We start from the raw sequence: 25401 nt of genomic DNA, 5'->3' as shown, positions 1-25401 counted from the left end.
TAGCTGGAGTGGGATTAGCAGAAGCTCTTGCAGATAGCCAACATAGGCTCGACGGGCAAATGGCCTCCTTCCATTTTGTAACCAGTCTCTGATTCTATGAAGAAGAAAAATGTGTTGCCCAGGATGCTCCATCTCCCGGGCACTGGGACCCAGTTGGGAACAGAGACTCTGAAGCCCCGCCCACTCTCTGATCCTGAACGAAGATGGCCACGCATGCGCCCTGATCCCGCCCTGTGCAAGATGGCGGCCAGTGACACCGCTCACCCGGGGCCTGTCACCACGGGGCCTGTGGGCTCTAATTCGGGGCCTGAGATTTATTCTGTATCTAAGCCGTGCTGTACCTGCTCTGGTAGTGTTAAATGGGACAGTGTAGATGAAGCATTTTAATACATACGAAAAATGACGGACAGGTAAAGACCATCTGGACCATCAAGCCTGTCCCACACAATTGCGATATATCACAGCGTATACACTCCACTCCACCCGAATACATGTGATCTCCTGGGAGAGGCAAAAATACAGATTTAAAATAAACCTAGGACAATTTGGGAAAATAAAATCTGGGAAATTCCTCTCCAACCCAAGTGATGGAAACTAGTCCAGGAGATCACTCTGGCCATGAAACTCCCTGCAGTACCTACCTTCTGTAAGTGTTAATCTCCGCCGCAGCCAGAAACAAATCCAGCTTTTACTTGAAGGAATTCAATGAGTCTGTATCCACCACATGAGAGGGCAGCTTGTTCCAGAGGTCTACTGTTCTCTGGGAAAAGAACCACCTCCTGATGTCTAACCTAGATCTAGCCTTGTACAACTGAAATTTGTGTCCCCTGGTCCTGCCTAACCTATTTAAGTGAAATAAACAGTCAGCTGGAACACTCTCTTTCACTTTCATTATCTTATAAACCGCAATCATATCGCCCTAAGTCTACACTGCTCTAAGGTAAAGAGTCCCAACTCTTTTAACCTATCTTGATAACTAAGATCCTTTAGACTTGGAATTAGTCGAGTGACCCTTTCCAGAACCTCAATATCACCCACCATGTGAGGAGACCAAAACTGGACACAGTATTCCAAGTGTGGCCTGACTAAGGTCTTGTACTCGGACAAAACAGTACTCCTCGTCTTATACTGAATTGTCCTATGGATACACCCCAGCACCCTATTTGCTCTAACTGTCGCTGCACTGCATTGCTCGTGTACCTTTAAGGGTGTATTCACGAGAATGTCTAAATCTCTTTCTATCTCCACCATCTTTAATGCCTTTCCCTGGAGGGTGTATGAATGTTGAGCATTTGCCCTGCCCACATGCATAACACTGAACTTATCTAAGTTATACATCATTTTCCAGTTGTTAGTGTTAATTTTTATCAGAAGAATCACTCAACACTCAGAGTCGGTTCCAACGCCAGTGCGGCCTTTAATTACGCCAGCGGGGAGGAAATCACAAGACTGAGTCCAGGCTTCTCTCCGCTGAACAAAGGGTTTCATAGATCTTTATAGGTTTTACAACAGTTTACTACAGTTACATACAACAGTTTACTACAGTTACATTAGACCAATAGCGTTAGTCTCTAAACGTAAAGTGGCTCATGTGTTGCCAAGAGTAGTGTTGCGAAGGGGTGTGTTGCTAGGGATGACTCATGTGTCTTGTAACATGGCCTGGGCTTCTCTTATCTTACTGTCCTTGGATGCTGGAATTGGGTAGCCTCCTTATCCCCATCCAGCTACAGAGCCGTATTGTTACTAGAACATTTGGTCCTGAGGTATGCTGATCAGAGACACCTGCAGAGCTTGCATGCTGGTCCTGTGTGTGGGAAACAACAAGTATCAGTCTCCAGGAATGCAGTCTATTTCAGCTAACAGAAATCCCTTGAGGCTTCACTGGTTACCATTTTATGGTACAAGTTACATGTTACATATTTAATTCTAACCTTATCCTACAGGTGCCGTTGCCCGAGGGTGCCTAATACCTACAACACAGTCATGAGGCCAGTGTCCCAACACTTCAACATCTGCCTGAATCAGACGAGCCACTTCTACAGTTCGAGCCCTCGCACAGATCTTGGTATCATTTCAAAATTGTGCCCCAACCCCAAAATCCAGATCATTAATAAAAATAGGGAAAAGCAATGGTCCCAACAATGATCCCTGCAGGACACCACTGGTGACTGGTCTCCAAACAGATCCAAATCCATCAAAAACTGCTCTTGACCTACATCCTGCCGACCAGTTCTGTATCCACTTCAATACCAGAGACTCCGATCTTAGAGAAGCCTCTTGTGCGATACCTTATCAAAAGGTTTTTGGAAATCTAAGCAGACAATGTCTACTGGGCTTCCCTCATCCACCAACATTGTAACTTCTTCAAAAAATGCAATTAGAGTTGTGAGACATGAACTCTTTATGAAGCCATGTTGGCTTTCCCTAATATGTCCCTCCCTATCCAAGTATTCATATATTGCATCCCTTATGATTCTTTCAAGCATCTTACCTATTACTGATATTAAACTGATGGGCCTATAGTTACGCAGGTCTGCCTTGTCACATTGTTTTAAAAATGGGGACTACTTTAGCCTCCTTCCTATCTGTAAGGCCCATTCCAGAGTGCAGTGAGCTATTAAACATACAGGCCAGGGGCTCACACAGCACATGTCCCATCTCCCGGAGGGGCTCACACAGCACATATCCCATCTCCCGGAGGACCCTCACACAGCACATGTCCCATCTCCCGGAGGACCCTCACACAGCACATGTCTCATCTCCCGGAGGGGCTCACACAGCACATGTCCCATCTCCCGGAGGACCCTCACACAGCACATTTTCCATCTCCCGGAGGGGCTCACACAGCACATGTCCCATCTCCGGGAGAGGCTCACACAGCACATGTCCCATCTCCCAGAGGACCCTCACACATCACATGTCCCATCTCCCGGAGGGGCTCACACAGCACATGTCCCATCTCCCGGAGGGGCTCACACAGCACATGTCCCACCTCACGGAGGACCCTCACACAGCACATGTCCCACCTCCCGGAGGACCCTCACACAGCACATGTCCCATCTCCAGGAGGGGCTCACACAGCACATGTCACATCTCCCGGAGGACCCTCACACAGCACATGTCCCATCTCCCGGAGGACCCTCACACAGCACATGTCCATCTCCCGGAGGACCCTCACACAGCACATGTTCCATCTCCCGGAGGACCCTCACACAACACATTTCCCATCTCCCGGAGGACCCTCACACAACACATGTCCATCTCCCGGAGGGGCTCACACAGCACATGTCAAATCTCCTGGAGGGGCTCACACAGCACATGTCCCATCTCCCGGAGGGGCTCACACAGCACATGTCCCATCTCCTGGAGGGGCTCACACAGCACATGTCCCATCTCCCGGAGAACCCTCACACAGCACATGTCCCATCTCCCGGAGGACCCTCACTCAGCACATGTCCCATCTCCCTCAGGAACCTCAGACAGCACATGTCCCATCTCGCGGAGGACCCTCACACAGCACATGTCCCATCTCCCGGAGGGGCTTACACAGCACATGTCCCATCTCCCGGAGGGGCTCACACAGCACATGTCCCATCTTCCGGAGGACCCTCACACAGCACATGTCCCATCTCCCGGAGGATCCTTACACAGCACATGTCCCATCTCCCGGAGGGTTTCACAGAGCACATGTCCCATCTCCCGGAGGGGCTCACACAGCACATGTCCCATCTCCCGCAGGACCCTCACACAGCACATTACCCATCTCCCGGAGGGGCTCACACAGCACATGTCTCATCTCCCGGAGAACCCTCAAAAAGCACACGTCCCATCTCCCGGAGGATCCTCACACAGCACATGTCCCATCTCCCGGAGGACCCTCACACAGCACACGTCACATCTCCCGTAGGACCCTCACACAGCACATGTCCCACCTCACGGTGGACCCTCACACAGCACATGTCCCATCTCCCGGAGGGGCTCACACAGCACATGTCCCATTTCCCAGAGGATCCTCACACAGCACATGTCCCATCTCCCGGAGGACCCTCACACAGCACATGTCCCATCTCCCGGAGGACCCTCACACAGCACATGTCCTATCTCCCGGAGGACCCTCACACAACACAAGTCCCATCTCCCGGAGGACCCTCACACAGCACATGTCCCATCTCCCGGAGGATCCTCACACAGCACATGTCCTATCTCCCGGAGGATCCTCACACAGCACATGTCCTATCTCCCGGAGGACCCTCACACAGCACATGTCCCACCTCCCGGAGGACCCTCACACAGCACATGTCCATCTCCCGGAGGACCCTCACACAGCACATGTTCCATCTCCCGGAGGGGCTCACACAGCACATGTCAAATCTCCTGGAGGGGCTCACACAGCACATGTCCCATCTCCCGGAGGGGCTCACACAGCACATGTCCCATCTCCTGGAGGGGCTCACACAGCACATGTCCCATCTCCCGGAGAACCCTCACACAGCACATGTCCCATCTCCCGGAGGACCCTCACTCAGCACATGTCCCATCTCCCTAAGGACCCTCAGATAGCACATGTCCCATCTCCCGGAGGACCCTCACACAGCACATGTCCCATCTCCCGGAGGGGCTAACACAGCACATGTCCCATCTCCCGGAGGGGCTCACACAGCACATGTCCCATCTTCCGGAGGACCCTCACACAGCACATGTCCCATCTCCCGGAGGATCCTCACACAGCACATGTTCCATCTCCCGGAGTGTTTCACAGAGCACATGTCCCATCTCCCGGAGGGGCTCACACAGCACATGTCCCATCTCCCGGAGGACCCTCACACAGCACATGACCCATCTCCCGGAGGGGCTCACACAGCACATGTCTCATCTCCCGGAGAACCCTCACACAGCACATGTCCCATCTCCCGGAGGACCCTCACACAGCACACGTCACATCTCCCGGAGGACTCTCACACAGCACATGTCCCATCTCCCGGTGGACCCTCACACAGCACATGTCCCATCTCCCGGAGGGGCTCACACAGCACATGTCCCATTTCCCGGAGGATCCTCACACAGCACATGTCCCATCTCCCGGAGGACCCTCACACAGCACATGTCCCATCTCCCGGAGGACCCTCACACAGCACATGTCCTATCTCCCGGAGGACCCTCACACAACACAAGTTCCATCTCCCGGAGGACCCTCACACAGCACATGTCCCATCTCCCGGAGGATCCTCACACAGCACATGTCCTATCACCCGGAGGACCCTCACACAGCACATGTCCCATCTCCCGGAGGGGCTCACACAGCACATGTCCTATCTCCCGGAGGATCCTCACACAGCACATGTCCTATCTCCCGGAGGACCCTCACACAGCACATGTCCCATCTCCCGGATGATCCTCATACAGCACATGTCCCATCTCCTGGAGGACCCTCACACAGCACATGTCCCATCTCCCGGAGGATCCTCACACAGCACATGTCCCATCTCCCGGAGGACCCTCACACAACACAAGTCCCATCTCCCGGAGGAGCTCACACAGCACATGTCCCATCTCCCGGAGGACCCTCACACAGCACATGTCCCATCTCCCGGAGGACCCTCGCACAGCACATGTCCCATCTCTCGGAGGGGCTCACACAGCACATGTCCCATCTCCCGGAGAACCCTCACACAGCACATGTACCATGTCCCGGAGGACCTTCGGCTGGCTACTCTATGTATTTTTAAGTTCTTACTTTTTTTCTAAAGCAATATTCTTATCTATGTTAATGTTACTGAGGAAAACTAGTGTTATTAAATTCTAATATTTTTGCATGATCTTCAAGGGTGAAGACTCATCAAAGTGCTGATTAATATTTCCGCCATACTCAGTGAGTCCTTTGTAACCTGTCCTTGAACACCCTTCAGTGGCCCAACACAGTCTTTGCTAGTTCTCTGACACTTTACATAAATAAAAAAGGCTCTTCCCATGACTGCCACAGTTGCCTACAATTCTTTTTTCCAAATAACCTTTTTGCTGATCGAATAGCCGCTTCCGTTTTCTTTGTATTCAACGCTATTTATTTGTGTGTTAAATTTCTTTAATTTATAGAGACATTTCTGTTTACATGTTATTTGTCTTTGCACAGAGCCAGTCAGCCACCTTGGCTTTTTCTTACCACATTTCCATCTTTAGATTTTGGCTACGTTAGTTTTCCACATTTTAATTCTGAAATACGTTCCATTTGTATTCAACATCGGTCACATCACCACCGAGTAGGATTGGCCAATTTACCTGTTGCAAGTCCTCTGCCATTTTGGAGAAGTTTGCCCTTCTGAAATGCGGTGCGAGTTGCAGGTTCTCAGTCACTTTGGTTCTCCTGGCCAATTGGGACCCTACAATGTGATTACTGTTGCCCAGATGTTCCCCCACACGGAGACCTGATAGGAGGTCAGGCTCACTACTAAACACCACATCCAATATATAATTTTCCCAAGTTACTTCATTAACATGTTGAGTCAGGAAACATTCCTGTATATTTTCAATAAATAAGAACAGAAGAAATAGGAGCAGGAGTAGGCCATAAGGCCTCTTGAACCTGCTCCTCCGTTCAATAAGATCATGGCTGATCCGATCATGGACTCAGCTCCACTTCCCTGCCCACTCCCCATAACCCCTTAACCCCTTATCGTTTAAATAAATTTAAGACAGAAATAGACAGTTTCTTAATGTCGTAACTTCCACAGCTCTCTGAGGCAACGAATTCCACAGATTCACAACCGTTTGAGAGCAGAAATTTCTCGTCATCTCAGTTCTAAATGGGCGGCCCCTTATTCTAACATCAAGCCATCCAGTTATAGTCTCCCACATCAGTGGAAACATCTTCTCTGCATCCACCTTGTCAAGTCCTGTCATAATCTTATATTTTTCTATAAGATCACCTCTCATTCATAGAACCATAGAAAATCGGTGAAGGAGTAGGCCATTCGGCCCTTCGAGCCTGCACCACCATTCAATAAGATCATGGCTGATCACTCCCTCAGTATCCCTTTCCTGCTTTCTCTCCATACCCCTTGATCCCCTTAGCCGCAAGGGCCATATCTAACTCCCTCTTGAATATGTCCAATGAACTGGCATCAACTGTCTGCGGCAGGGAATTCCACAGGTTAACAACTCACTGAGTGAAGAAGTTTCTCCTCATCTCAGTCCTAAATGGCCTACCCCTTATCCTAAGACTGTGTCCCCTGGTTCTGGACTTCCCCAACATTGGGAACATTCTTCCCGCATCTATCCTGTCCTGTCAGAATCTTTTATGTTTCTATAAGATCCCCTCTCATCCTTCTAAATTCCAATGTATAAAGGCACAGGTGATTCAGTCTCTCCTCATTTGTCAGTCCTGCCATCCCGGGAATCAGTCCGATGAATCTTCGCTGCACTCCCTCAATAGCAAGAAAGTCCTTCCTCAGATTAGGAGACCAAAGCTGAACACAATATTCCAGGTGAGGCCTCACCAAGGCCCTGTATAACTTGCTCCTATACTCAAATCCCCTAGCTATGAAGGCCAACATTCCATTTGTCTTCTTCACCAACTGCTGAACCTGCATGCCAACTTTCAATGACTGATGAACCATGACACCCAGGTCTCGTTGCACCTCCCCTTTTCCTAATCTGCCACCATTCAAATAATATTGTCATCGCGTTTTTGCCCCCAAAGTGGATAACCTCACATTTATCCACATTATACTGCATCTGCCATGCATTGGCCCACTACCTAACCTGTCCAAGTCAACCTGCAGTCTTTTAGCGTCCCCCTCACCGCTCACACTGCCACCCACTTTAGTGTCATCTGCAAACTTGGAGATATTACATTCAATTCCTTCATCCAAATCATTGATGTATGTTGTAAAGAGCTGGGATCCCAGCATTGAGCCCTGCGGCACTCCACTGGTCACTGCCTGCCATTTAGAAAGGGACCCGTTTATCCCGACTCTCTGCTTCCTGTCTGCCAACCAGTTCTCTATCCACGTCAGTATATTACCCCCAATACCATGTGCTTTAATTTTGCACACCAATCTCTTGTGTGGGACCTTGTCAAAAATCTTTTGAAAGGCCAAATACATGACTTCCACTGGTTCTCCTAGTCCACTCTACTAGTTACATCCTCAAAAAATTGCAGAAGATTTGTCAAGCATGATTTCCCCTTCATAAATCCATGCTGACTTGGACCGATCCTGTCACTGTGTTCCAAATATGCTGTTATTTAATCTTTAATAATTGATTCCAAAAATTTCCCCACGACTGATGTCAGGCTAACCAGTCTATAATTACCCGCTTTCCCTCTCCCTCCCTTTTTAAAAAGTGTTGTTACATTAGCTACCCTCCAGTCCATAGGAACTGATCCAAAGTCGATAGACTGTTGGAAAATGATCACCAGTGAATCTACTATTTCTAGGGCCACTTCCTTAAGTACTCTGGGTTGCAGACTATCAGGCCCCGGGGCTTTATCGGACTTCAATCCTATCAATTTCCCTAACACAATGTCCAACCTTCTATGGATATCCTTCAGTTCTCACTGGCACTCTGTCCCCTAGTATTTCCAGAAGGTTATTTGTGTCTTTCTTCGTGAAGACAGAACCGAATTATTTGTTCAATTGGTTTGCCATTTCTTTGTTCCTCATTATAATTTCACCTGAATCCGACTGCAAGGGACCTACGTTTGTCTTCACTAATCTTTTTCTCTTCACATATATATATAAGCTATTGCAGTCAGTTTTTATGTTCCCAGCAAGATTCTTCTCATACTCAATTTCCCCCCTCTTAATTATACCTTTTGTCCTCCTCTGCTGAATACTAAATTTCTCCCAGTCCTCAGGTTTGCTGCTTTTTCTGGCCAATTTATAAGCCGCTATCTTGGATTTAACACTATCCTTAATTTCCTTTGTTAGCCACGGTTGAGCCACCTTCCCAGTTTTATTTTTACTCCAGACAGGGATGTACAATTGCTGAATTCATCCATGTGATCTTTAAATGTTTGTCATTGCCCATCCACCGTCAGACCTTTAAGTAACATTTGCCAGTCTATTCAAGCCAATTCACACATCAAACCATCAAAGTTACCTTTCCTTAAGTTCAGGACCTTAGTTTCTGAATTAAGTGTGTCACTCTTCATCATAATAAAGAATTCTACCATATTATGGTCACTCTTCCCCAAGGGGCCTCGCCCAACAAGATTGCTAATTAGTCCTTTCTCATTACATGTCACCCAGTCTAGGATGGTCAGCTCCCTCGTTGGTTCCTCGACATATTGGTCCAGAAAACTATCCCCAATACACTCCAGGAAATCCTCCTCCACCGCATTGCTACCAGTTTGGTTAGCCCAATCTATATGTAGATTAATGTCGCCCATGATAACTGCTGTATCTTTATTGCATGCATCCCTAATTTCTTGTTTGAAGCTGTCCCCAACCTCATTACTATTGTTTGGTGCTCTGTACACAATTCCCTCTAGTGTTTTCTGCCTTTCCGTATTCCGTAGCTCCACCCATACCGATTCCACATCAGCAAAGCAAATGTCCTTTCTTACTATTGCATTAATTTCCTCTTTACTTAACAATGCCACCCTGCCTCCTTTTCCTTTCTGTCTACCCTTCCTAAATGTTGAATACCCCTGAATGTTGAGTTCCCAGCCTTGGTCACCCTGAAGCCATGTCTCCGTGATGCGAATTACTTCATACCAGTTAATTGCTATCTGCGCAGTTAATTTGTCCACCTTATTCCGAATACTCCTTGCATTGAGGCACAGAGCCTTCAGGCTAGTCTTTCTAACACACTTTGCCCCTTTAGAATTTTGCTGTAATGTGGCCCTTTTTGCCTTAGGTTTCTCTGCCCTCCACTTTTACTTTTCTTCTTTCTATCTATCTTTTGCTTCTGCCCCCATTCTACTTCTCTGTCTCCCTGCATAGGTTCCGATTCCCCTGCCATATTAATTTAACTCCTCACCAACAGCATGAGCAAACACTTCCCCTGTGACATTGGTTCCAGCCCTGCCCAGGTGCAAACCGTCCAGTTTGTACTGGTCCCACCTCCTCCAGAACCGGTTCCAATGTCCCAGGAATTTGAATCCCTCCCGTTTGTACCACTCCTCAAGCCACATATTCATCTGAGCTTTTCTGAGATTCCTACTCTGACTAGCACGTGGCATGTGGCACTGGTAGCAATCTTGAGATTACTACTTTTGAGGGAGCATTATTCTGTATTTAACCCATTTTGTACCTGTACAGGGAGTGTTTGATGGGACAATGTAGAGGGAGCTTTATTCTGTATCTAAGCCATGTTGAACCTGTACTGGAAGTATTTGATGGGTTAGTGTAGAGGAAGCCTTACTATGTTTGTAACCCATGTGGTAGGTGTCCTGAGATTGTTTCATGGGACATTGTAGACGGAGCTTCACTCAGCATGTAACCTCTGATGTATGTGTTTGGGAATGTTTGATGGGACAGTGTAGAGGAAGCTTTACTCTGCACCTAACCCGTGCTGTACCTGCCCTGGGATTGTTTAATGGGACAGTGTAGAGGGAGCTTTACTCTGTATCTAACCCCCTGTACCTGCCCTGGGAGTGTTTGATGGGACAGTGTAGAGGGAGCTTTACTCTGTATCTAACCCCCTGTACCTGTCCTGGGAGTGTTTGATGGGACAGTGTAGAGGGAGCTTTACTCTGTATCTAACCCTTGATGTACCTGTCCTGGTAATTGGACCGTGCAGAGGGAGCTTTACTCTGTATCCAACCCATGCTGTATTTGCCCCTGGGAGTGTTTAGTTGGACAGTGCAGAAGGAGCTTTCCTCCATATCTAACCCGTGTTGTACCTGCCTGGGAGTGTTTGATGGGACAGTGTAGAGGGAGTTTTACTCTGTATATAACCCGTGCTGTACCTGCTCTGGGAGTGGTGAAGTGAACCTAGCTGTGTCCATTCTCATTCTTGTTGAAGATGTTGGATCTTCTCCCCTGTTTGGACCTTCAGCCATGGTGATGACAGGCGTTCCCAGGTTCTGATGCTCTATAATAAATATATTAATGGGAGGGTTAGAGGGAAATATTTAAATGGGAAGGAGGACATTGCCTTGGTAAACATGATACCCAGTCCCTCCTCCCCCACCAGTACAACAGCGGTTTGCTCTGGGATCGAGCATTTCCCGAATGTTACGATGAACTCTCCACATCAGGTGTGACACAGACAGCTGCCCAGTAAATCCAGTGAGTCCCACTCATCTCCACAACCCAGTTCCAGGCGGGCTCCCGTCGGCCGAGACTTCGCACTGGGAGCGACCATTGGTGAGATTTATTCACAGTGTCGGCCCAAACCATTATTCCCAAGGTAGGGAATATTCAGCAGGGAAATGTGGAGCGGGTGATCATTGATGAATTAAATGATCCTTCATTCAGTTTTACTTGGTCTGGCATAAGAACATATGAAATAGGAGGAGTAGGTCATCTGGCCCTCAAGCCTGCTCCGCCATTTAATGGTGGTATTGTATTATTTTTATTCACAGATGTGTGTTTAATATTTTTGAGTTGGGATATTAATTTATGGCATTTTATGACTATTATATCTATCCACATACACAGCATATAGCTGGGTGTAATTCCTCTGGTCTCTATGGGCAGTGATATTGTCCGTGTGTTCAGGGAGATGTGAACTGGTTGCTGCTTCTATTTTATATTGACCATATCTCATGGTGTCAGCACCTGACTAATGAACTCCACTGGGCGGGCCACATTGTTCACATGACTGACACAAGACTCCCAAAGCAAGCGCTCTGCTCGGAACTCCTTCACGGCAAACAAGCCCAAGGTGGACAGACGAAACATTTCAAGGACACCCTCAAAGCGTCCTTGATGAAATGCAACATTACCATCGACACCTGGGAGTCCCTGGCCAAAGACCGCCTTAAGTGGAGGAAGTGCATCCGGGAGGACGTTGAGCACCTCGAGTCTCGTTGCTAAGAGCATGCAGAAATCAAGCTCAGGTAGCAGAAGGAGCGTGTGGCAAACCAGCGCCACCCGCCCTTTCCCTCAACCACTGTCTGCCCCACCTGTGACAGAGATTGTGGTTCTCGTATTGGACTCACTGTTAGAGTAGAAGCAAGTTTTCCTCGATTCTAACGGACTGCCTGCGATGATGAAGAATGAACACTTTAGGGGGTGAGGACATTTCCCACTGTCCCACTGATAACATAATGTAGAATGAATTGTGTACCGTCAGTCAGGGAATACATAACATTGATTTGTTTCATTATATTTAGGTGTTTTACAATCTCAAAACACCATAAATATATCATTGGTAGAATTAGCTGATGTTTTACAATCACAATTCTCCACTTGTGCGTGTGCAGACACACGCTCATGCACGTTAACTCTCAGCATCCTTTCCTTTCCCCACAGTAGAAATGCAAGCGATTCAGTCTCGGATACGGAATTTCTCCAAACAGTTGTTGAAGTTATTCTCTGGCATTAATTTGTGAGGAGTTAGGAAATGAGCAACAGGGTTTTGGATGAGTGCAAGTTTACGGAGGGTGTAAGAAGGGAGGCCGGCCAGTAGAATGATGGAATATTCAAGTTTAGAGGTAGCAAAGGCAGAGATAATGTTTTCAGCAATAGATGGTTCACCTGCTTTTGTTCCTCAGTCTGCAAAGCCTGTTCACTTCCAGCTGCAGACCTTTTTCTGTCACTCCATCATTTACCCGAGATCTAATTATGCGAGACAGAAAATTAGATAAATATTGATAAAGTGACGTGGATTGGGACTCCCTCTGACCTTTCTCCCCAGTCGATCCCCAGGACCAGTGTTTATCTGAGTCAATGGGACTCTCTCTGACCTTTCTCCCCAGTCCATCCTCAGGACCAGTGTTTATCTGAGTCAATGGGACTCTCTCTGATCTTTCTCCAGACCCCCAGGACCAGTGTGTATCTGAGTCAATGGGAATCTCTCTGACCTTTCTCCCCAGTCCATCCTCAGGACCAGTGTTTATCTGAGTCAATGGGACTCTCTCTGATCTTTCTCCACAGTCTATCCCCAGGACCAGTGTTTATCTGAGTCAATGGGACTCTCTCTGATCTTTCTCCAGTCCCCCAGGACCAGTGTTTATCTGAGTCAATGGGACTCTCTCTGATCTTTCTCCCCAGTCGATTCCCAGGACCAGTGTTTATCTGAGTCAATGGGACTCTCTCTGACCTTTCTCACCAGTCTATCCCCAGGACCAGTGTTTATCTGAGTCAATGGGACTCTCTCTGACCTTTCTCCCCAGTCTATCCCCAGGGCCAGTGTTTATCTGAGTCAATTGGACTCTCTGACCTTTCTCCGCAGTCTATCCCCAGGACCAGTGTTTATCTGAGTCAATGGGACTCTCTGACCTTTCTCCCCAGTCTATCCCCAGGACCAGTGTTTATCTGAGTCAATGGGACTCTCTAACCTTTCTCCCCAGACCCCCAGGACCAGAGTGTATCTGAGTCAATGGGACTCTCTGACCTTTCTCCCCAGTCTATCCCCAGGACCAATGTGTATCTAAGTCAATGGGACTCTCTCTGACCTTTCTCCCCATACCCCCAGGACCAGTGTTTATCTGAGTCAATGGGACTCTCTCTGACCTTTCTCCCCAGACCCCCAGGACCAGTGTGTATATGAGTCAATGGGACTCTCTCTGACCTTTCTCCCCAGTCTATCCCCAGGACCAGTGTGTATCTGAGTCAATGGGACTCTCTCTGATCTTTCTCCCCAGTCTATCCCCAGGACCAGTGTTTATCTGAGTCAATGGGACTCTCTGACCTTTCTCCCTAGTCTATCCCCAGGACCAGTGTGTATCTGAGTCAATGGGACTCTCTCTGACCTTTCTCCCCAGTCTATCCCCAGGACCAGTGTGTATCTGAGTCAATGGGACTCTCTCTGACCTTTCTCCCCAGTCTAACCCCAGGACCAGTGTTTATCTGAATCAATGGGACTCTCTCTGACCTTTCTCCCCAGTCTATCCCCAGGACCAGTGTTTATCTGAGTCAATGGGACTCTCTCTGACCTTTCTCCCCAGACCCCCATGACCAGAGTGTATCTGAGTCAATGGGACTCTCTCTGACCTTTCTCCCCAGTCTATCCCCAGCACCAGTATGTATCTGAGTCATAGGGACTCTCTCTGACCTTTCTCCCCAGTCTATCCCCAGGACCAGTGTGTATCTGAGTCATTGGGACTGTCTCTGACCTTTCTCCACAGTCCCCCAGGACCAGTGTGTATCTGAGTCAATGGGACTCCCTCTGACCTTTCTACCCAGTCTCCTAGGACCAGTGTTTATCTGAGTCAATGGGACTCTCTGACCTTTCTCCGCAGTCTATCCCCAGGACCAGTGTGTATCTGAGTCAATGGGACTCTCTCTGATCTTTCTCCCCAGACCCCCAGGACCAGTGTTTATCTGAGTCAATGGGACTCTCTCTGACCTTTCTCCCCAGACCCCCAGGACCAGTGTGTATCTGAGTCAATGGGACTCTGTCTGATCTTTCTCCCCAGTCTATCCCCAGGACCAGTGTTTATCTGAGTCAATGGGACTCTCTGACCTTTCTCCCCAGTCTATCCCCAGGACCAGTATTTATCTGAGTCAATGGGACTCTCTGACCATTCTCCCTAGTCTATCCCCAGGACCAGTGTGTATCTGAGTCAATGGGACTCTCTCTGATCTTTCTCCCCAGTCTATCCCTAGGACCAGTGTGTATCTGAGTCAATGGGACTCTCTCTGACCTTTCTCCCCAGTCTATTGCCAGGACCAGTGTGTATCTGAGTCAATGGGACTCTCTCTGATCTTTCTCCCCAGTCTATTGCCAGGACCAGTGTGTATCTGAGTCAATGGGACTCTCTCTGATCTTTCTTGCCAGTCTATCCCCAGGACCAGTGTTTATCTGAGTCAATGGGACTCTCTCTGTCCTTTCTCCCCAGTCAACCCCAGGACCAGTGTTTATCTGAGTCAATGGGACTCTCTGACCTTTCTCCCCAGTCTATCCCCAGGACCAGTGTTTATCTGAGTCAATGGGACTCTCTCTCTCACCTTTCTCCCCAGTCTATCCCCAGGACCAGTGTTTATCTGAGTCAATGGGACTCTCTCTGACCTTTCTCCCCAGTCTATCCCCAGGACCAGTGTTTATCTGAGTCAATGGGACTCTCTGACCTTTCTCCCCAGTCTATCCCCAGGACCAGTGTTTATCTGAGTCAATGGGACTCTCTCTGACCTTTCTCCCCAGTCTATCCCCAGGACCAGAGTGTATCTGAGTCAATGCGACTCTCTCTGACCTTTCATCCCAATCTATCCCCAGCACCAGTGTGCATCTGAGTCAATGGGACTCTCTGACCTTTCTCCCCAGTCTATCCCCAGGACCAGTGTGTATCTGAGTCAATGGGACTCTCTCTGACCTTTCTCCCCAGTCTCCCAGGACCAGTGTTTTTCTGAGTCAATGGGACTCTCTCTGACCTTTCTGCCCAGTCTCTCCCCATGGACCAGGGTGTATCTGAATCAATGGGACTCTCTCTTACCTTTCGCCCCTATCGATGTATGAAAGCTCTTTGAATCAATAGTTTTCTCTCACAATCCTGGGCCGGTTCACCTGGTGTTGTTCCTCTGTCTACAATCCCTGTTAGGTCCACAGCTGGAATTTTCTCAAGCACTCCTACATTCACCGGGAAATCTAATCAGGACAGAAAATGAGAACAATATTATCGGTATGAAATAGGGTGCGATGTTAACCTACCTTGTAGTTACTGGTCGAAACAAAACATTCAAGTAAAAATAATTCCATATTCCGCGGTTAGAGACTCCTCATATACTGGCCGTGCATTTTCCAGGAGTAGGTCACATATTAAAGATAGAAACATAGAAAATAGGTGCAGGAGCAGGCCATACGGCCGTACTAGCCTGCACCGCCATTCAATAAGATCATGGCTGATCATTCAACCACAGTAGCCCACCCCTGCCTTCTCTCCATACCCCTTGATCCCTTTAGCCCTAAGGGCCACATGTAACTCCCTTTTGAAGATATTTAGTGAACTGACCTCAACAACTCTCTGTGGTAGAGAATTCCACAGGTTCACCACTCTCTGGGTGAAGAAGTTTATCTTCATTTCGGTCCTAAATGGCTTACCCCTTATCCTTAGACTATGTCCCCTGGTTCTGGACTTCCCCAACATCGGGAACATTCTTCCTGAATCTACCCTGTCCAATCCCATCAGAATTTTATGTTTCTATGAGATCGCCTCTCATTCTTCAAAATTCCAGTGAGGATAAGCCTAGCCGATCCAGTCTTTCCTCATATGTCAGTCCTGCCATCCCCGGACTCAGTCTGGTGAACCTTCGCTGCACTCCCTCAATAGCAAGAATGACCTTCCTCAGATTAGGAGACTAAAACTGATCATAATATTCCAGGTGTGGCTTCACCAAGACCCTGTACAACTGCAGTAAGACCTCCCTGCTCCTATACTCAAATCCTCTCGCTATGAAGGCCAGCATGCTTTCTCCGCTATCTACAATCACTGCCCATTCCTTTATATTCCTGGCTGAAGCCCATCCAGGACACACCCGCCCAGTCTCCACCTGTCTGCCTGTCCCTCGTGTTTTGCTTTCTCTCAGTGACACCTCAGGCAGAGAAAGAGCTGACAGACAATATATTCAGCTCAGACACTCAGCAACTTCCCTGGAGCGTTGACCAGCTTTAATGACACTGATTAACAAGGGGTTTCTCCCTCCCACTGTCTGGGGCTCTCTCTGTGTCCGGAGAGACAACAATGGACATCCAACTCGCTCTCAATTCCTGTCTGAGAGAGGGACTGCCCACCATGTGTGAGGTCAGGGCCCCGCCCACACAACGCGAGGGACATGGCCCCGCCCACCGTGTGAGGTGTCAGGGCCCCGCCCACATAGCCCCTGAGCCCAGCAGCGGGAATGCTGCAATGTGAGAGAATAAAGAAAGAAGGTGCTGGGAACAGTCAGCCTGAGAGCTCAGGCAGTGTGTGTGGGGGGAGAGAGAGAGAATGGAGCTGAGGAAAGATCATTGCCATTGGCCTGACATTCAGGGGCACGGGCCTTTACCTGCTGCTGGGGGCAGTGCAGCTGAAAGATTGAGTGACAATATACAGCACTGTTTCCTGACACATGTTAATGCAGTAACTGGGGAAAACCAGAGATTGGATCTGGTGTTTAGTAGTGAGCCTGACCTGGGATCAGGCCTCCGTGTGGGGAACATCTGGGCAACACTGATCACATTATACCGTCCCGATTGGCCGGGAGAACCAAAGGGACTGAGACCTTGCGACACGGACCGCATTTCAGGGCAAACTTCTCCAAACTGGCAGAGGATTGTAACAGGTAAATTGATCAAGCCTCCTCGGTGGTGATGTGACCGATGTTGGATATAAATGGAAAGGTTTTAAGAACAAGTTTAAAAATGTGATTAACAAACGTAGTCAAAATTAAAAGACAGAAATGTGGTAAGAAAAAGCCGAGGTGGCCGACTGGCTCTGTACAAAGATGTAAACAGCAAAGTTTCGATAAATTAAATAATTTAACCTTAAATAAATAGGGGGAATACAAGGAACAACTAAAGAAAACGAAGGCTGCTGTTCAATCAGGAAAAAGTCTCTGGGAATAAAAGGATTGTAGACAACTGGCCGTCATGGGCAGAGCTTTTTCAGTTATGTGCAGAGTCTGAGAACAATCAAAGTCTGTATTGGGCCACTTTAGGGTGTTCAAGGGCAGGTTACACAGGACTCACTGAGTATGGTGGGAATATTAGTGAGTACTTTGCATCAGTCTTCACCCTTTAACATCATCTCAAATATTAGAATTTACTAAAAATACTTTTATCAGTAACATGAACATAGATAAGCATATTGTTTTAGAAAACATTCAGAACTTAAAAAGAGATAGAGCAGCCGAACTGGAGGATATCCATCCAAGGGTCCACCGGGAGATGGGACATGTGCTGTGTGAGGGTCCTCCGGGAGATGGGACATGTGCTGTGTGAGCCCCTCCGGGAGATGGGACCTGTGCTGTGTGAGGTTCCTCCGCGAGATGGGACATGTGCTGTGTGAGGGTCCTCTGGGTGATGGGACTTGTGTTGTGCGAGCCCCTGGCATGTATGTTTAATAGCTCACTCTGAAATAGTTCCGACAGATTGGAAGGATGCTAATGAAGTCCCCATTTTAATAAAAATGTGACAAGGCAGACCCGGGTAACCAGAGGCCCATCAGATTAATATCAGTAATAGGTAAGATGATTGAAAGAATCATAATGGATGCAATATATGAATACTTGGATCGGGAGGGACATATTAGGGACACCACAACCCATTATAAAGAGTTCATGTCTCACAACTCGAATTATATTTTTTGTCTACTTAGATTTCCAAAAAACTTTTGACAAGGTTCCACACAAGAGGCTTCTCTATAAGATCGGAGCCTCTGGTACTGATAATATATTGAGCTGGATACAGAACTGGCCGGCAGGATGTAGGTAAAGAGCAGTTTTTGATGGATTTGGATCTGTTTGGAGACCAGTCACCAGTGGTGTCCTGCAGGGATCAGTTTTGGGACTGTTCCCTATTTTTATTAATGATCTGAATTTTGGGGTTGGGGCACAATTTTGAAATGATACCAAGATCTGTGCGAGTGCTCGAACTGTAGAAGAGGCTCGTCTGATTCAAGCAGATGTTGATGTGTTGGGACACTGGCCTCATGACTGGAAAATTATGTATAACTTAGATAAGTTCAGTGTTATGCATTTGGGCAGGGCAAATGCTCAACATTCATACACCCCCCCAGGGAAAGGCATTAAAGATGGTGGAGATAGAAAGAGATTTCAACATTCTAGTGAATACATCCTTAAAGGTATACGAGCAATGCAGTGTAGCGACAGTTAGAGCAAATAGGGTGTTGGAGTATATCCATAGGACAATTCAGTTTAAGACGAGGAGTACTGTTTTGTCCGAGTACAAGACCTTAGTCAGGCCACACTTGGAATACTGTGTCCAGTTTTGGTCACCTCACATGGTGGGTGATATTGAGGTTCTGGAAAGGGTCACTCGACTAGAAACATAGAAACATAGAAAATAGGTGCAGGAGCAGGCCATTCAGCCCTTCTAGCCTGCACCGCCATTCAATGAGTTCATGGCTGAACATGAAACTTCAGTACCCCCTTCCTGCTTTCTCGCCATAACCCTTGATCCCCCGAGTAGTAAGGACTTCATCTAACACCCTTTTGAATATATTTAGTGAATTGGCCTCAACTACTTTCTGTGGTAGAGAATTCCACAGGTTCACCACTCTATGGGTGAAGAAGTTTCTCCTCATCTCGGTCCTAAATGGCTTATCCCTTATCCTCAGACTGTGACCCCTGGTTCTGGACTTCCCCAACATTGGAAACATTCTTCCTGCATCTAACCTGTCTAAACCCGTCAGAATTTTAAACGTTTCTATGAGGTCCCCTCTCATTCTTCTGAACCCCAGTGAATACAAGCCCAGTTGATCCAGTCTTTCTTGATAGGTCAGTCCCGCCATCCCGGGAATCAGTCTGGTGAATCTTCGCTGCACTCCCTCAATAGCAACAATGTCCTTCCTCAAGTTAGGAGACCAAAACTGTACGCAATACTCCAGGTGTGGCCTCACCAAGGCCCTGTACAACTGTAGCAACACGTCCCTGCCCCTGTACTCAAATCCCCTCGCTATGAAGGCCAACATGCCATTTGCTTTCTTAACCGCCTGCTGTACCTGCATGCCAACCTTCAATGACTGATGTACCATGACACCCAGGTCTCGTTGCACCTTCCCTTTTCCTAATCTGTCACCATTCAGATAATAGTCTGTCTCTCTCTTTTTACCACCAAAGTGGATAACCTCACATTTATCCATATTATACTTCATCTGCCATGCATTTGCCCACTCACCTAACCTATCCAAGTCACTCTGCAGCCTAATAGCATCCTCCTCGCAGCTCACACTGCCACCCAACTTAGTGTCATCCGCAAATTTGGAGATACTACATTTAATCCCCTCGTCTAAATCATTAATGTACAATGAAAACAGCTGGGGCCCCAGCACAGAACCTTGCGGCACCCCACTAGTCACTGCCTGCCATTCTGAAAAGTACCCGTTTACTCCTACTCTTTGCTTCCTGTCTGACAACCAGTTCTCAATCCACGTCAGCACACTACCCCCAATCCCATGTGCTTTAACTTTGCACATTAATCTCTTGTGTGAGACTTTGTCGAAAGCCTTCTGAAAGTCCAAATATACCACATCAACTGGTTCTCCTTTGTCCACTTCACTGGAAACATCCTCAAAAAATTCCAGAAGGTTTGTCAAGCATGATTTCCCTTTCACAAATCCATGCTGACTTGGACCTATCATGTCACCATTTTCCAGATGCACTGCTATGACATCCTTAATAATTGATTCCATCATTTTACCCACTACTGAGGTCAGGCTGACCGGTCTATAATTGCATGTTTTCTCTCTCCCTCCTTTTTTAAAAAGTGGGGTTACATTGGCTACCCTCCACTCCATAGGAACTGATCCAGAGTGAATGGAATGTTGGAAAATGACTGTCAATGCATCCGCTATTTCCAAGGCCACCTCCTTACGTACTCTGGGATGCAGTCCATCAGGCCCTGGGGAGTTATCGGCCTTCAATCCCATCAATTTCCCCAACACAATTTCCCGACTAATAAATATTTCCCTCAGTTCCCCCTCCTTACTAGACCCTCTGACCACTTTTATATCCGGAAGGTTGTTTGTATCCTCCTTAGTGAATACCGAACCAAAGTACTTATTCAATTGGTCTGCCATTTCTTTGTTCCCCGTTATGACTTCCCCTGATTCTGACTGCAGGGGAGCTACGTTTGTCTTTACTAACCTTTTTCTCTTTACATACCTATAGAAACTTTTGCAATCCGCCTTAATGTTCCCTTCAAGCTTCTTCTTGTACTCCATTTTCCCTGCTCTAATCAAACCCTTTGTCCTCCTCTGCTGAGTTCTAAATTTCTCCCAGTCCCCAGGTTCGCTGCTATTTCTGGCCAATTTGTATGCCACTTCCTTGGCTTTAATACTATCCCTGATTTCCCTCGATAGCCACGTTTGAGCCACCTTCCCTTTTTTATTTTTACGCCAGACATGAATGTACAATTGTTGTAATTCATCCATGCGGTCTCTAAATGTCTGCCATTGCCCATCCACAGTCAACCCTTAAGTATCATTCGCCAATCTATCCTAGCCAATTCGCGCCTCATACCTTCAAAGTTACCCTTCTTTAAGTTCTGGACCATGGTCTCTGAATTTACTGTTTCATTCTCCATCCTAATGCAGAATTCCTCCATATTATGGTCACTCTTCCCCAAGGGGCCTCGCACAATGAGATTGCTAATTAATCCTCTCTCATTACACAACACCCAGTCTAAGATGGCCTCCCCCCAAGTTGGTTCCTCAACATATTGGTCTAGAAGACCATCCCTTATGCACTCGAGGAAATCCTCCTCCACCGTATTGCTTCCAGTTTGGCTAGCCCAATCTATGTGCATATTAAAGTCACCCATTATAACTGCTGCACCTTTATTGCATGCACCCCTAATTTCCTGTTTGATGCCCTCCCCAACATCCCTATTACTGTTTGGTGGTCTGTACACAACTCCTCCTAACGTTTTTTGCCCTTTGGTGTTCTGCAGCTCTACCCATATAGATTCCACATCATCCAAGCTAATGTCTTTCCTAACTATTGCATTAATCTCTTTAACCAGCAATGCTACCCCACCTCCTTTTCCTTTTATTCTATCCTTCCTGAATGTTGAATACCCCTGAATGTTGAGTTCCCAGCCCTGATCAACCTGGAGCCACGTCTCCGTAATCCCAATCACATCATATTTGTTCACATCTATTTGCACAGTTAATTCATCCAGCTTATTGCGGATACTCCTTGCATTAAGACACAAAGCCTTCAGGCTTGTTTTTTTAACACCCTTTGTCCTTTTAGAATTTTGCTGTACAATGGCCCTTTTTGTTCTTTGCCTTGGGTTTCTCTGCCCTCCACTTTTCCTCATCTCATTTCTGTCTTTTGCTTTTGCCTCCTTTTTGTTTCCCTCTGTCTCCCTGCATTGGTTCCCATCCCCCTGCCATATTAGTTTAACTCCTCCACAACAGCACTAGCAAACACTCCCACTTGGACATTGGTTCCGGTCCTGCCCAGGTGCTCTCAGCCCGTTCTCAATGGGCCTCTGGGTTACACAATGCCTGATCTCACTGCATCCAGTGTGTAAACCGTGGCCCAGTGAGATCAGACATTATGGAACCCAGGGGCCCAGTGAGAACAGAACGTTTGTAATCCGGGGGCCCAGTGAGTTCAGACAGTGATCTGGGTAAAACAAATTGTCCTAGGTTTTTTTTTAAATCTGTATTTTTGCCTCTCCCAGGAGATCACATGGACTCGGGTGGAGTGGAGTGTATACGATGTGATATATTGCAATTTTGTGGGACAGGCTTGATGGACCAGATGGTCTTTACCTGTCCGTTATTTTTCGTATGTATTAAAATGCTTCCTCTGCACTGTTCCATCGAAGACTACCAGGGCAGGTACAGCACGGCTCAGATACAGAATAAATCTCAGGCCCCAAATTAGAGCCCACAGGCCCCGTGCTGACAGGCCAGGGTGAGCGGGGTCACTGGCCGCCATCTTGCACAGGGCGGGATCAGGGCGCATGCGTGGTCATCTTGGTTTGGGAACAGAGAGTGTGCGGGACTTCAGGGTCTCTGTTCCCAACTGGGTCCCAGTGCCCGGGAGATGGAACATTTTGGGCAACACACTTTTCATCATCTTAAAATCAGAGACTGGTTGCAACATGGAAGGAGGCCATGCCGGCTACCTGCAAGAGCTTCTACTAATCCCACGCTAGCTGCTCTGTCCAGACCCCTCATAATTTTGAACACCTCTGTCAAATCTCTCTCAGTCTTCTCTGTTCTGAGAACAACCCCAACTTCCCCAGACGATCCACGTAACTGAAGTCCCTCATCCCTGGAATCATTCTTGTAAAACTTTTCTGCACGCTCTCAAAAGGCCTTTGTATACTTACTAAAATGCAGAAGCCAGAATTGCTCCAGTTCAGTCAACAAGCTCCCCGCTGGAGTGGAACTAAACTACAGAACCAGTGGGAACCTGTTCAACCTTCGTCGTCTCCAGGCCAGGTCCAAGACCACTCCAATCTCTGTCGTTGAGCTACCGTACGCGGACAATACCTGCGTCTGTGAACATACAGAGGCTGAACTTCAAGTCATAGTCAACGTATTTACTGAGGCGTTCCAAAGCATGGGCCTTACACTAAACATCTGTAAGCCCGAGGTCCTCCACCAACCTGTCCTCGCCGCACAGCACTCCATCCACCCACCCTCCGCAGTCATCAAAATCTATGGCGCGGCCCTGGACAATGTGGACCATTTCCAATACCTCGGGAACCTCTTATCAACAAGACCAGACATTGACGACAAGATTCAACACCGCATCCAGTGCAGCCTTCAGCCGCTTGAGGAAAAGAGTGTTTGAAGACCACACCCTCAAATCTACCACTAAGCTCATGGTCTACAGGGCTGTAGTAATACCCACCCTCAGAGACATGGACTATGTACAGTAGACACCTCAAATTGCTGGAGAAATAACACCACCGAGGTCTCCGCAAGATCCTACAAATTCCCTGGGAGGACAGATGCACCAATGTTGGTGTCGTCGGCCAGGCCAACATCCCCAGCATTAATGCACGGACCACATTTGATCATCTCCGCTGCACAGGCCACATTGTTCGCATGCCAGACACGAGACTCCCAAAGCAAGCACTCTACTCAGATCTTCTTCACAGCAAACGAGCCAAAGGTGGGCAGAGGAAACGTTACAGGGACACTCTCAAAGCCTCCCTGATAAAGTACAACATCCCCATCGACAACTGGGAGTCCCTGGCTAAAGACCGCCCTAAGTGGAGGAAGTGCATCCGGGAGGGCGCTGATCACCTCGAGTCTCATCGTCGAGAGCATGCAGAAATCAACCGCAGGCATCAGAAAGAGTGTGCGGCAAACCTGTCCCACCCACCCCTTCGCTCAACGACTATCTGTCCCACCTGTGACAGGGACTGTGGCTTCGTATTGGACTGTTCAGCCACCTAAGGACTCATTTTCAGAGTGGAAGCATGTCTTCCTCGATCCGAGGGACTGCCTATGATGATGATGATGATGATGAACCAGAATTGGACACAATACTCCAGTTGAGGCCGAACCAGAGTTTTCTGCAAGTTCAACATAATATCCACACTTCTGTACTCGATACCTCTATTCATGAAGCCTAGGATCCTGTCAGTCTTTGTAACCACTTTCTCAACCTGTGCTGCCACCTTCAGTGATTGGTGCACACATACACCTGGGTCTCTAAGTTCACGCACATCTTTACAATTGTACCCTTTAGTTTATATTTCCTCTCCTCTTTCTTCCTCCCAAAATGTATCACTTTTAAACTTTTCTACGTTAAGTTCCACCAGCCTGTCTATGTCTTTCTGAAGTCTATCACTACCTCCTCACTTTTCACTGTACTTCCAAGTTTTGTGTGAGCTGTAGATTTGGAAATTGTGCCCTGTGCACCCAAGTCTAGATCATTATTATAGATCAAAAAAAGCAGTGGCCCCAATACCGACCTCTGGGGAACACCACTTCCTCCAGTCTGAAAAACAACGTTCACCACTACTCTGTTTGTGTCACTTAGCCACTTTCATATCCATGCTGCCACTGTCCCCGTTATTCCATGGGCCTCGATTTTGCTGGTATTGGTAACACGCCCGGGATCAGTAAACACAAAACCCAGTCTGTTAATCACTTTCAGCTACTGGACTTAGCATGTACCCCACAGCATCTCTTCTATCTTCAATATGTGAATAGAGCATCACGCCTGCAAACCTGGTTTAACTTTATATCCACTCAGCAAATCTATTAAAGAAAAGCCTGTCGGCCAATGAAACACTGTTAAGCTGCCAGTGTGCTGCTGGTTTGATTGGCATGTTGCCTGTAATGGACTCTGTATTTTGGTCTCTGTATTTAAGGAAGGATAGACCTGCATTGGAGGCAGTTCAGAGAAGGTTCACTAGGTTGTTTCGGAGATGAGGGGATTGACTTATAAAGATAGCTTGAGTAAGTTGGGCTGAAACACATTGGAGTTCAGAAGAATGAGGTGATTTTATCAAAATATAAGATAATGAGGGGGCTTGATAGGTGGATGCAGAGAGGATATTTCCACTTACACGGGGAACTAAAACTAGGGGACATCGTCTTAGAATAATGGGCCACCCAATTAAAACTGAGACGAGGAATTTCTTCTCTGAGGGTTGTAA

The 25401-nt window shown here is 47.6% G+C and overlaps 1 long non-coding RNA gene across 1 annotated transcript; it reads right to left on the bottom strand.

Moving 5' to 3' along the window:
• Positions 1–1774: 1774 nt before the first annotated feature.
• On the bottom strand, positions 1775–15571 carry LOC139241612 (uncharacterized). Its single transcript, XR_011588945.1, has 3 exons — positions 15542–15571; positions 10910–11034; positions 1775–1804 (listed from the first exon to the last, which is right to left on the bottom strand). It is a non-coding gene; the product is annotated as an uncharacterized lncRNA (long non-coding RNA).
• Between the last annotated feature and the right edge of the window lie 9830 nt (positions 15572–25401).

Source organism: Pristiophorus japonicus, unplaced genomic scaffold (genome assembly GCF_044704955.1).
Source record: "Pristiophorus japonicus isolate sPriJap1 unplaced genomic scaffold, sPriJap1.hap1 HAP1_SCAFFOLD_112, whole genome shotgun sequence".
Lineage (NCBI taxonomy): Eukaryota > Metazoa > Chordata > Chondrichthyes > Pristiophoridae > Pristiophorus > Pristiophorus japonicus.
Note: the sequence above shows the minus strand (reverse complement) of the source record. Positions and strands in the feature narration are given on the sequence as shown.